This window comes from Mesoplodon bidens, assembly GCF_964165515.1.
Source record: "Mesoplodon bidens genome assembly, chromosome: 5".
NCBI lineage: Eukaryota > Metazoa > Chordata > Mammalia > Artiodactyla > Ziphiidae > Mesoplodon > Mesoplodon bidens.
In genome coordinates this window covers 141,518,035-141,530,331 of record NC_138161.1, presented here as the reverse complement: position 1 = coordinate 141,530,331, position 12,297 = coordinate 141,518,035, and the positions used below count along the sequence as shown (strand labels likewise).

The 12,297-nt window shown below is 42.3% G+C and overlaps 1 pseudogene across 1 annotated transcript; it reads left to right on the top strand.

Moving 5' to 3' along the window:
• The first annotated feature begins 1,825 nt into the window (after positions 1-1,825).
• LOC308617989 (14-3-3 protein gamma-like) lies at positions 1,826-6,365 on the top strand (annotated as a pseudogene). Its single transcript has 3 exons — positions 1,826-1,858; positions 5,396-5,524; positions 5,626-6,365. The product of its transcript is annotated as a 14-3-3 protein gamma-like (transcript).
• Positions 6,366-12,297: the final 5,932 nt, after the last annotated feature.

The following is a 12,297-nucleotide window of genomic DNA, read 5'->3' as shown; positions in this document are numbered from 1 at the left end:
TAAAAAGGCACAACAGAGAGGGCGAGGCGGGGAGGAAGTAAAGTAAAAAGGGTCGTCAGTCTTGCAAAACATCTCCTGGAACGACCAGCCTTGGGAGGGGATGTGTTAATTTCTTCTTTCTTGCAGCCATTCACAGGTGGGTAGCGTTCCCTGAGACAGACCATTATGTATGATTATAGTAACAAAAGCAACAAAAAGCAAAGGTTAAAGTCAAAGAAACAGATCCAACATGGAGTCAAAATTGGCTCTTCCCTGTTACAGCTTCACACCTTTCTTACAGCAATCATTACTCTCACAAGAGCGCAGCTGAGCGCTCTAAACATTTAGCCTCAGGTATCACCTCTCCTGGTGACACTGCCTTCCAGTGGCAGGAACAACCTTCTCTTCTCAGTCTTCACAAATCTCCAGGAGGAGCCTGAACCGTCTCTCTCCCCACCCCCTGGGTGGCGGTGGTCACTTCCAGCAGGTACCACACATCTCTGTATCGCTTGGGAACTCTCATCACGATATGTACGTTTCATAAAATGAATTCTGAAGGTTGGAAATCAAAATCCTATCTGGGTTGAGTTTCAGGTTTCCTGGTTCAAAGAGGAAACGGGAATCTTTTGGTTCAGTGGCACTTTTCAAAAGAAGTGTAATTGAAGTCTGAAATGTTGCATAAATGGAAGATATAAGTTTTAATTGAAAAATAATTATAACCACTTAATCATTTTTAAATGAGGGCTGTAATTGCAGTCAGCACACAATAGCCACATACAGGCACTGAGATTTGCGCAATAAAGCAGGGATGGTACAGCTTGATTTGCTAATAGCACTTCCACTTCTCCTCCCTTTGTCTCAAAGATTAATTCAGGCAAGGGCTATTAGTGCTGTTAATTGGTTCTGCAATTTAGACCTTGTGCCTGTGAATGAATGACTGATGTAGTCTCTCAGCCAATAAATGGGAGCACTCTGTCAATGCTCCCCATTGTCCAGCAGGGCACCATCCCGCTGCCCAGATTCCCTCCCGCCAGCCCTTGGAGACAAAAGAGGCACAGCGCCTCTTCTGGGTCACAGCTTCAGCAGGACCTGAGATAGGTCAACAAGATGACCTTGAAATGAGGCTGACTTACTGCGTCTAGTGGATACTCAACTAGCCCTCTTCTCCCTCACTGGAGGGAGGGTTTTGTTTTGTTTTGAACCCTCCTCTTACTCCGTGATGAGGCTGGGAAGGAATAAGAGGCCCAGTTGTTATGGAGCTTTGGCAAATGAAAGCGCCAACCGTAACATTAGCTTGAAGATAAATGCACCCCAGAGCTCAGGAAGAAAACATTCTTTAATTGCTGCAGCACCTTCTTGGCATGGGCACGGCGCCCCCAGGGATGCTTTGGAGAGTTATCAAACCCAGTGGGGGGTCCATACCGATTGTGCCAACCCCTGAGGACTTTGGAGCTAATTGCAAGCTGAAACACCACCAAAGAGGCATCCTGATTGAAGACTTACTCACCAGCATGGTCGTTTGCAAAGCCATGTTGGATTTCAGGATTCAGAAACATTTCCATTGCTCTACGAAAGAGTCCCCCTCTAGGACGGCAGGTCCTTCCCTCGCTGCCACAGATACTCAGATCGATGCTCTTCAGAATGAAGACATTGGGAATGAACGGGCACCTGCCATTTTAGCTCCTGAGAGCAGCCTCAGGCCAGGGATTGGCAAAGAAGGTGAGGGTGTGGAATGCCCTGAAGAGGGGAGGGGATTGGAGATGAAAGGGGCTTCTGTGACCCACTTGACACTGAGCGTGGATGTTGCCTGAATTCTGTGCAAATCGTGTTCTGAGGTTACACGTTCATGCATCTGCCCCACCCACCCACCCACCCCAAGGTGGGGCGGGGAAGTCTGTGTTTGGTTTGGATCCCATTTACAAAGTAATTCTTCTCTCCAAAACAAAAGTTAAAAATCACTTCTACCCATACAACAGAAACTATACTCTATGGGCTCAGATGAGAGAGAGAAAGGGGAGCAGCAAGCACCAAGAAGCAGTTTCTGGAATAACAAGCTACAACTTTCCAGCCACAAACCCAGATGTTTAGGAGAGTAACTTTTTCCATTCTTTAATAACTGAGCATAATTTTTACTTTGAGCCCAATTTCAGTCAACGACCGAAACTCATATCTTCCTCCTATGTTTTCCTGAGGGTTGAATCCAAGCTCCAGAGCTGATATGGTATCAAGGCATCAGGTACGCATCGTCTGTAGAGAATTTAAAAGCAATAATAAAGTCTAATCAACGTCAAGCTGCTTTTTATCATCATCATGTGACAAGTCTATAGAATGTCAATGATAAACTTCTCCCCCGCAAAAGTATCTTTTGTTGGTCTAATATCTAAACAATTGCTGTGGATACTCTTGAGTACTATATATGTAGGCTCCAAATTAGGATATTTTTATTACTTCTCTTTTAGTAAACAGTTTCTGCCTGGAAGTTAATTCAGAAAGTTTCCTGCTGCCCAGTTGGCCCCAACACACTCGAATTTAGCTGCACACATTCGTTTTAAGAGTAAATTTTAAGGGTTCAGGATCATTGTGTTTGCTTCAGGCACAGTTTAATATCTCCAGCTCCTGTCGTACTTCAGATCCCTGCATCTAATCAGTAGATTTGAAATAAACCATGATAGCATGGTTATTGTAAAGACAAAGAACATATGTTATTTCAAATCTGTCATTCTCTGAGACCACTTGGAGTTTTTCTTGGTTTAAAATTTAAAGCCGAGTGCAAACTACAGTGTAATTTTTTCTTTCTTTAAAATAATCATAACCTAAGTAGAAAGTATTAATTCACTACTTTTCCCCTTTCCTGTATTGTAGTATTTGTTTTATTTTTACTTATTTTTTAGTTCCTGACATGATTACATATGGACGTTTGAGAAAAGAAAACTTGCACTTTTTACGTTTTTTTCTTTGGCCGTTGTTAATATTTATTCCCTTTCATGATTATACTGAAAATAATTTGGTCCTATAGAGGGAGGAAATGTTGACAAGTGATCCTCTGTGGGTGTCAAATAACAGTGGACGCACACCGTAGTTAGAGTGGACATACTGATCACTGAAATGGGACCTTTTCTTGGTCTCTGATTTGTGGACCTTTTGTGTCTAAGGATGAGTGGGAAAGCAGGGTCTGCTTGGGATGTCGTCCACGAGTAGTAGAGGACTGTTCCAAGACTGGTTTGAGTAGACACTGGGGAAGGAAAATTGTCTTAGGTTTGTAACTTATGGCTTCAGCTCCTTCACTGCATTTTGCAAAACATACTGGAGGGAAGAAAATCCCTGAGCTTTACTCTCATGATTACACGGGGCCCTTACACTGGACGGAAACATGACAGAAAGAGCAGAAAGGATCAGCCAACAAGAGTCACCATTACATCTCATGTAAAGATGTGTCTGGCACAGAAAGAACTATGGAGACACACAGAAAAGGTTCCCAGAAACCCGGTTGCTGCCAAAGGGCCAGGAGTTGGCATTCTATTCCTCATCCCAGGTGAAGACTTTCAAAAAGCTCCATAGTGAAGAGAAAATTGAAAGTGATGACAGAACCTATCGGTATATGCTTCATCAGATGGATACATTTATATTTAAGTTAACTGTCCAGCAAAAAAATTGAGTTCAATCTCATTAACAAACTGCTTTTTGGTCTTAATAAACATCCTCAAAGATTGCTTCAAATAGATCTGGATGGTCTGGCTTTTAGAATCAATGAGTAGGTCCCACAGAGAGGCAGCTTCCTTCCCTACCAAAGTCCACATTAGCAACCTTATTTCTGTCTGAGTGAGCTTCACGCTACACTCACATTCTTCTAAAAAATAAATAAGAATACCATAAAACCTTGAGTTGCACAGAAGATAAGAATCTGAAAAGTACTTTAATCTAAGACAGTAATTGGAGACATTAATCATATATAATTGGAGGGTAGAGACCTCTGCCCACCAATTTGACATTAATTTCACTGAAAGAAGATATTAAGACACAACCTTGTAATGGAATTATTAATCTGATTAAAACTTTGCTCATGAACATGAACAAGCAAATCAAAAGAGAAGAAATAAAGATGTCCACAAATACAGAAAAAGGTACTTGGCAGAAAATAATCAAAGAATTGCAGGTTTAAATGGGGCATCACTTCCATCTATTCTTTCTTGAAAGTAATAAAATATTGATAATCCTCAGTTTTTGAGGGTATGGAAAATTGTCATTTAAATATACTGTTTTTTAGCAGGAGTATAAGCTGATCTAACTTTTTGAGAGGACAATATGATCAAAATTTTAAATATGTATCTTTTTTATGCTCATACCAGATATTTCACTTCAGGGAGTTTATCCTAAGGAAATAATGAAATGAGGGGGAAAAGATTTATGTTCTAAGATATCAATATCATTGATGCCATTATAAATAATTATAATTTAAAAATTGGAAACAACCAAATATACATTATATGCAATTGATTATTTTTTAAACTAGCCAAATTTTTTCCCTTTTTTTTACTGAGTATAATTGATTACAATGTTTCATGTGTATAGCAAAGTGATTAGAATATATAGATATATAGACATATAGATATATAGATACATATATTCTTTTCCATTATAGGTTACTACAAGATATTGAATACAGTTCCCTGTGCTATACAGTAGGTCCTTGTTTGTTATCTATTTTATATATAGTAATCTATACCTGTTAATCTCAAATTCCAAATTCATCCCTCCCCCGCTTTACACTTGGGTAATCATAAATTTGTTTTCTATGTCTGTGAGTCTATTTCTGTTTTATAAATAAGTTCATTTGTATTATTTTTTTAGATTCCACATATAAGTGATATCATATGATATATGTCTTTCTCTGTCTGGCTTACTTCACTTAGTATGATAATCTCTAAGTCCAACTTGTTGCTGAAAACGGCATCATTTCATTCTTTTTCATAGCTGAGTAATATTCCATCATACCACATCTTTACCCATTCATCCGTCAATGGACATTTACATTGCTTCCATGCCTTGGCTCTTGTGAATAGTGCTGCTTTGAACATTGGGGTGCGTGTATCTTTTCAAGTTAAGAGTTTTCTCTAGATATATGCCCAGGAGTGGGATTGCTGGATCATGTGAAATAAATTACAGTATAGACAAATGATGGAATACTACGCAGGGTTTTAAAAGACTGGGGTAAATTTTGATGTAATAGCATAAAAAATTATCCCATTATATTAAAAAAAATTAAAATAAAGAGGTTAAGAGCAACCTCGCTCCAGGTCCCACAGTCGCAGCTCGAGCCGCAGCCTTCGCACCGTCACCTCAGCCGCTCGTTTCGTGGGTTGGTCCTTCTGGCACACGGACTCCAGCCATGCCCGCAGCCACCCTCTGAGCCCTTCAGGCCACCCCGGTCTCCTTGCCTGGCCTGACCCAGCCCGTGAAGGTGGTGGACAGCAAGCAACTGGTGCAGAAAGCCCGGCTGGTGGAGCAGGTGGAGTGCTACAATGACATGGCCGTGGCCATGAAGAACGTGAGTTCCCCACCCCCACCCCACCACCTCGCCCCAGCCCCTTCGCAGACGCAGGCTTTCACTGGGTCGACTTGGGGACTAGTCGCCCGTCGCTCCTACAGGTGACAGAACTGAATGAGCCACTGTCCAATGAAGAAAGAAACCTTCTCTCTGTGGCCTGCAAGAATGTAGTTGGGGCACGCCGTTCTTCCTGGAGGGTCATTAGTAGCACTAAGAGAAGACGTCTGCAGATGGTAACGAGAAGAAGATAGAGATGGTCCGTGCTTACCGTGAAAAAATAGAGAAGGAGTTGGAGGCTGTATGTCAGGATGTGCTGAGCCTGCTGGATAACTACCTGATCAAGAATTGCAGTGAGACCCAGTATGAGAACAAAGTGTTTTACCTGAAGATGAAAGGGGACTATTACCGCTACCTGGCCAAAGTCGCCACTGGAGAGAAGAGGGCGATCGTCGGGGAGTCATCTGAGAAGACCTACAGCGAAGCCCATGAGATTAGCAAGGAGCACATGCAGCCCACTCACCCCATTAGATTAGGCCTGGCCCTTAACTACTCCGTTTTCTACTATGAGATCCAGAATGCCCCAGAGCAAGCCTGCCACTTGGCCAAGACCGCTTTTGATGACACCATTGCCGAGCTCGACACTCTCAACGAGGACTCCTACAGGGACTCCACACTCATCATGCAGCTCCTCCACGAGAACCTCATGCTCTGGACAAGCAATCAGCAAGATGACGATGGTGGAGTAGGCAGCAATTAAGACCCCCAGGTGGACTGGCAGCGCACGCTGATGCTACTACTGCAGTCTTTATTTATTTCCCATGAGTTGTGGGTCGGGTGGGGGAGGGAAAGGGAGCGATGACCTTCCTAGGGAGAAACCCACGACCTGTCCTGTCTTTGATCGCCTCTTTGACATTTTTGCCAAAATACCACTAGTGGAAAGTCAGGCTAGCTGGGCTGGTATTGGAATAGCAGCCTCACACTGGCATATGGACTGTTCTGTAGATTAATGCAAGTGGAGCTGTCCTTAATTTAACTTATTGCTAGAAAATAGGGTTTTAAGATGAAAAGGAAACTTAGGGCTTCCCTGGTGGCGCAGTGGTTGAGAGTCTGCCTGCCGATGCAGAGAACGCGGGTTCGTGCCCTGGTCCGGGAGGATCCCACATGCCGCGGAGCGGCTGGGCCCGTGAGCCATGGCCGCTGAACCTGCGCGTCCGGAGCCTGTGCTCCACGACAGGAGAGGCCACAACAGTGAGAGGCCCACGTACCACAAAAAAAAAAAAAAAAAAAGAAAGAAAAAAGAAAAGGAAACTTAAACGGAATAGCCCTCATTCAATAAGTTCTGTGGTTCCAGTAAGGATTTTTATGTACATATGCTCTTGTCTTTTAAGTTCTGGGTACTTTCTAGCTCATCTTTCTTAGCTGTGCATCTTGTTTTTCAGGGTGTACTCTACCAGACATGGAATAGTTTAAAATCCCAAACTGATAGACTTAGAACATAAGGTATATTTATCCTTGTGGTTTAAGCCTTGCCAGTTTTCAGAAGTTTCTGATTAGTTGACAGTATTAACACTAAGTTGCAGTTTACAGTATTTCTACATTACAGCCATATATGACATCAAGCCATGGATTGTGTGTTTTTCTTATTTTGGCTTTTACATCCTTATTCAGCCTTATCCAGGTTGGTTTTGCTGTTATCTATCTCCTAGGCGAAAAGGCTTGCCTGAGGAGAATCAAAGCTACTTTAGGTTTTGGTTAATAGGTGCTTGGCAGATGGCTGTGCGATTTTTGTCTTTCTTTCTTCTTAACTTAAATTCACCACAAAAATGATTAATCATTTTAATAGAAACGTTAAACACCACAACAATAGAGAAAATTCAGGTCTGTGTGTCATTTATTGGGCTGATATTTCCAGAGAAATCCTGATTTTCTTCAGCTGCCGTAGCTCCGTCCTCAGGGACTGCACTGCTCTCTCCCTCCTCACCTGAGTCCTCCCGACTGTACCTTGTGCCCAGGGCCTGCACTCGGGTGGGTTGAAAAGCTGCTGGGTTGTAGAAGTTGGCGGTCGTTTTGAGAAAGTCTGCGGTGCAGTGTGTGAAAACTCAGGGGCTAGGAGCTTACTGGTAGAAAAATCCTAAAGGAAGAGCTCTATTCATATATACACTACCAAACGTAAGGTAGATAGCTAGTGGGAAGCAGCCGCAGAGCACAGGGAGATCAGCTCGGTGCTTTGTGGCCTGGAGGGGTGGGATAGGGAGGGCGGGAGGGAGGGAGACGCAAGAGGGAAGAGAGATGGGGATATATGTATATGTATAACTGATTCACTTTGTTATAAAGCAGAAACTAATAAAAAAATAATTTAAAAAAAATAAATAAAAATAAAAATTAAAAAAACATTCTGTCCAATTTCGGGAGCCTCGTGTGTCAGTTTTTCCTCCCTGAAAACATTCCTTCCCCAAATAATCGTTGTAGGAAAATAAACTAAAATCATTATCAGATAATAAATACTTAACTCCTATTTGACCAAATCTTTTTCTATGTATTTTTTTCTTTTTAATGAAAGCATAGAATTTGGAAATTGATTTGTACCATCTGTACACGTTTTAGAATTGAAGGAAACCATGATGCTGTTTCCACAAGTTGGTTTCAGTTAGCCTTAGGTCCTTGGTTCTCATTTTGGATAAGTCTTAACACATGACCTGTTGCATGTGCATTCAGCCTTTTTGATAAGGTCAGTAACAGTGTGAACTGCTGAGATAGGTAATGACACCAGACTTGTTTGTTTCTTTGTTTTATTTAGGCAGGGAGAGGAATGAATAGTAATTGAGGAAAACCTGACAGTTGCTTTTGCTAAAACGAAAATGGAGCTTCCAGTTGTGAAATGCACGTGTTGACCAGGATCCAGGTGACAGTGAAGATAGAAGAGTGTGACGATGCTCTGTAATGTGGCACAGTTACCCAGCATGACTTTCCTTAGAAGGCCCCCTCCATATGCTAGAGCGGAAGTCCCAACAAACCAAACCTACCAGAAGAACTAACAGAAGAGAGCTTTATAGCTTCTGTGCCCTAACAGGGGCCTAAGGTCAATGCCACAGATGGGAACAGATGTGGGGGGAGGGGTGTAGGTTGGGATTTCCTTAATTTATCTTCATGCCCAGTGAGCAGTGTTGTGTCCTTCCTTGTAGCATTTGGAAATGATTTACTGGAATTACAAAACCTATCTTTCTTTTAAATTTCAGCTTTGGCTCTGGCTGCTTTTTAGAATAATGCAAGACAAAACCATATCTGAGGGCTAAAAATGAAGGAGGGAATGGGAGACTTGATATTTAAGCAGCTTGAATGGTTTCTTTTCTTTTCTTTATTTTTAAAGAAATGCACTTGCCTATGATGCTGTGTCTCCAGTGAAATGATTACTCCTCCATTAGCCTAGTGATACACTACTGTGCGTGCTAGTGTTGTATTTCTATACAGTAGCTTGAAATTTATTAACTTATACTGTAGGTGTTATGTATTCCTATGACAAAAAAAATTAAGTCTTCATATTTTTTAAAGTTTTTTTAATTAAATTTTTCCTTTTGGGGGTAAAGTTTGCTCTACCAAATAGTGATCGTAACAAATGGATCTGTTTTGGATGTTCCTATAGTGACATGCAGTTATATATTTTGTTTTTAAGGGTGGGAGGGAAGCAAAAGAATCACCAGTGTTAGCTTAATCTTAATGTCTGGTGTTTGTCATGGTGAAATTATAACTATTATAGTGTAGGAGAACAACGAATATATTCTCCGAATGAGCCTTTTTGCTTTTTGTCATGTTATGCAGTGAACTATTTTTAAGGTCTAATCAGTGATTATTTTTCCAGCTCCGTGTTTCTCTAAGGAATTATTTCACACATGGACCATTCTTAGCAGTTTTCCTCAGTGATGGAATATCAGGAATGTGAATCATTATGTAGCTGTGGTACATTGAGCAAATAAACTTACAGATCTGAACAAACAAATAAATAAATAAAGAGGTTAAGAATACTGGGTATGGCCAGTACGTTGAATAGTTACCAGTGCTGACCTAATAAAAAGGCAATTTTATTTTGGGTCTGGTATTGTCACTTTAAAGTTTGGTCAGTGAGTGTAAATTTCCTCTGTAACTAGATGAAAACTGTAGCAAGCCCATGATTTTTCTGCTCACTCTTGGTTTACAATCCTACAGTCACTTTAAGATACAAGTACTGCCTCAAGTGAAAAATCAGAATGTTTAATCCATGATATTCATCGAAACTGCAAACTTCATTTAATATCATTTATATATGAGACCTGGTAAGATATTAACCTTTTGGCATCTGTCTTCTAGCTTTGTTTTTTTTTTTTTTTGCGGTAGGCGGGCCTCTCACTGTTGTGGCCTCTCCCCTTGCAGAGCACAGGCTCCGGACGTGCAGGCTCAGCAGCCATGGCTCACGGGCCTAGCCGCTCTGCGGCATGTGGGATCTTCCCAGACCGGGGCACGAACCCGTGTCCCCTGCATCGGCAGGCGGACTCTCAACCACTGCGCCACCAGGGAAGCCCTAGCTTTGTTTTTGATAGGTTTGCTGTAGAGCAAATCTGTTTCAGACCAAAACCTGCAAAGGTTGTCTTCTTTGCTCTTTCCCACATGGAACTTCTCCTCTTTCCTTCCTCGATGGCACCCATCGCCTCCTATGAAGACCTGTCAGCTAAGTCCGGCTCCTTGGGGCTGAGTGAAGTGGGAGGCAGGGTGGGGAGTAGGGTGGGAAGAGCCGTGAGGAGATAGAAAAGGCCACATTTGAATTGGCCCAAGGATAAACTCATTGCTCCATCAAAGAAACTGACCGAAACCAGGGTGGAGCAATAGGACACCAAAGACAAAATCTAATAAGTCCAAGGGAAGCAAGCAGCGCGGTTGGTTTAGCTGGCCCAGCTCGGACAGAGAAAGAAACAGAGGACATCCCAATAACAGGAAAGGTGTGGAGTGGTTGGGAGGTGAGAAAGAATGGCCTGTGCAAGAAACAGTAGGCAGGCCAGGGACTTAGGAAAGAGGGGGCATAGAAAGGGGTGGGGAAAGGATGGAGCATGGCTACCCAGCCCTTACTCTGCCTTATATATCTCATCACCTCCTGGGCAGGGGTCTTACACTGTCTCCTTTAGCAATGGCATGACAGAGGCTCAGAGAAGTTAGGTAAACAGCAAGGCATGAAGTGAAGCCCAGGACCCCTGATTCCTAATCCCCTGTTCCTTCCACATGTCAGTGGTTCCCACACGAGCCACAAAACCAGTACCAGGCTGGCTTCTCAGAATCACCTGGAGAACTTCTTTAAAATTCATAATCCATAATCCCTGGCCTCATCCCAGACCTACTGAAGCAGAATCTCTGGGAGGATCAGGAAATAGAATTTAGGCATAAGTTCGTTCAATGAGCCTGTGGTACAGCCAAGTTTGGGAGCGTTAGGCGTGTCACATTAACTCCAACACATCTGCAGGGGGGCGGGGGGGAATGAACTGTTACTCCCTGAGCACCTACGTCGCTTCATTTTCTTAGGAGTATCTCCTGGACACTAAGTATATCATCACACGTTGTCCTTTCTCGACATGCTTATGGGATTGATAGTATTTCCACACTAGTGAAGAAGCAGGCAACGATTATGGGAAGCCCTGAAAGGGCGCTTGGCTCGTCAGTAGCAGAGCTGGGGTACGACCCCAATCTCTAGGACCCCTGGTTCCTAGTCTTCGTACCTTACACACTGCTAAGGGGGGAAAGACCTTATGATGGTGGGAGAAGGGAGATCAAGATACAGCAGAGGAAAGGGATAATTATGGAGTAACTTAACAGAGAGATCTGCAGTAGCGGCCCAGGCTGTGGGAAACCTTGGCTGGGAAAGCGAGTGTGAGGGAAACTGAGGAACAGGTCCAGCTCGTGGATTCGTCCAGCTTTTCCCGAGTCCCTGCCTAGTGAAGACCGGGCAGCTTTGAGAAGCCTTTATGCCAAAGGGATGGCTCCCTCTTGTGGCGGCTGCCGCTCATCACGGAATGATCTGTGACCAGGCAGCCCTGAAGAGCAGAAGTGGCAACCAGGCTGCACATTGGAATCATTGGAGCTTTTAAAGCTCATGCCCCAGGTCAGTGAAATAGGAATAGCTAGGGAGGGTTGGACCTGAGCTGTTCAACACAGTAGCCATTAGCCACATGAGGCTACTGAGCACTTGAAATGTGGCTAATTCAAAATGAGATGTAAGTGTAAAATACACACTGGATATCGAAGGCTTAGTACAAAAAAGAGAATGAGAAATATCTCACTAATAATATTTACATTAATAATATGTTGAAATGGTATTTTGGATATATTGGATTAAATAAAGTATATTCTTTAAATTAATTCACCTACCTCTTTTTACTTTATAAAATGTAGCTATTAGAAAATTTTAAATTACATATGTGATTCACATTTGTGGCTCAGATCATACATAAGCTTTCCAGATTTAGGAAATAAAAATACTGGATGCCCAGGTTAGTTTGAATTTCAAATAAACACAATTTTTTTAAGTATATGTAGTAAATTTTTAGTATAAATATGTCCCATGTGCTATTTGGGACATACTTATTCTAAAAATAAAATTCATTGTTTATCTGAAATTCATTAATTAAACTGGGCATCCTAAATATTATCTGGCCACACTAACATGTCTATTGGACAGCACTGATCAAGACTCTTGCTACACAGAATATGGTCTGAAGACCAGAAACATAGATCTAACCTGGGGTCTTGTCAGAGAT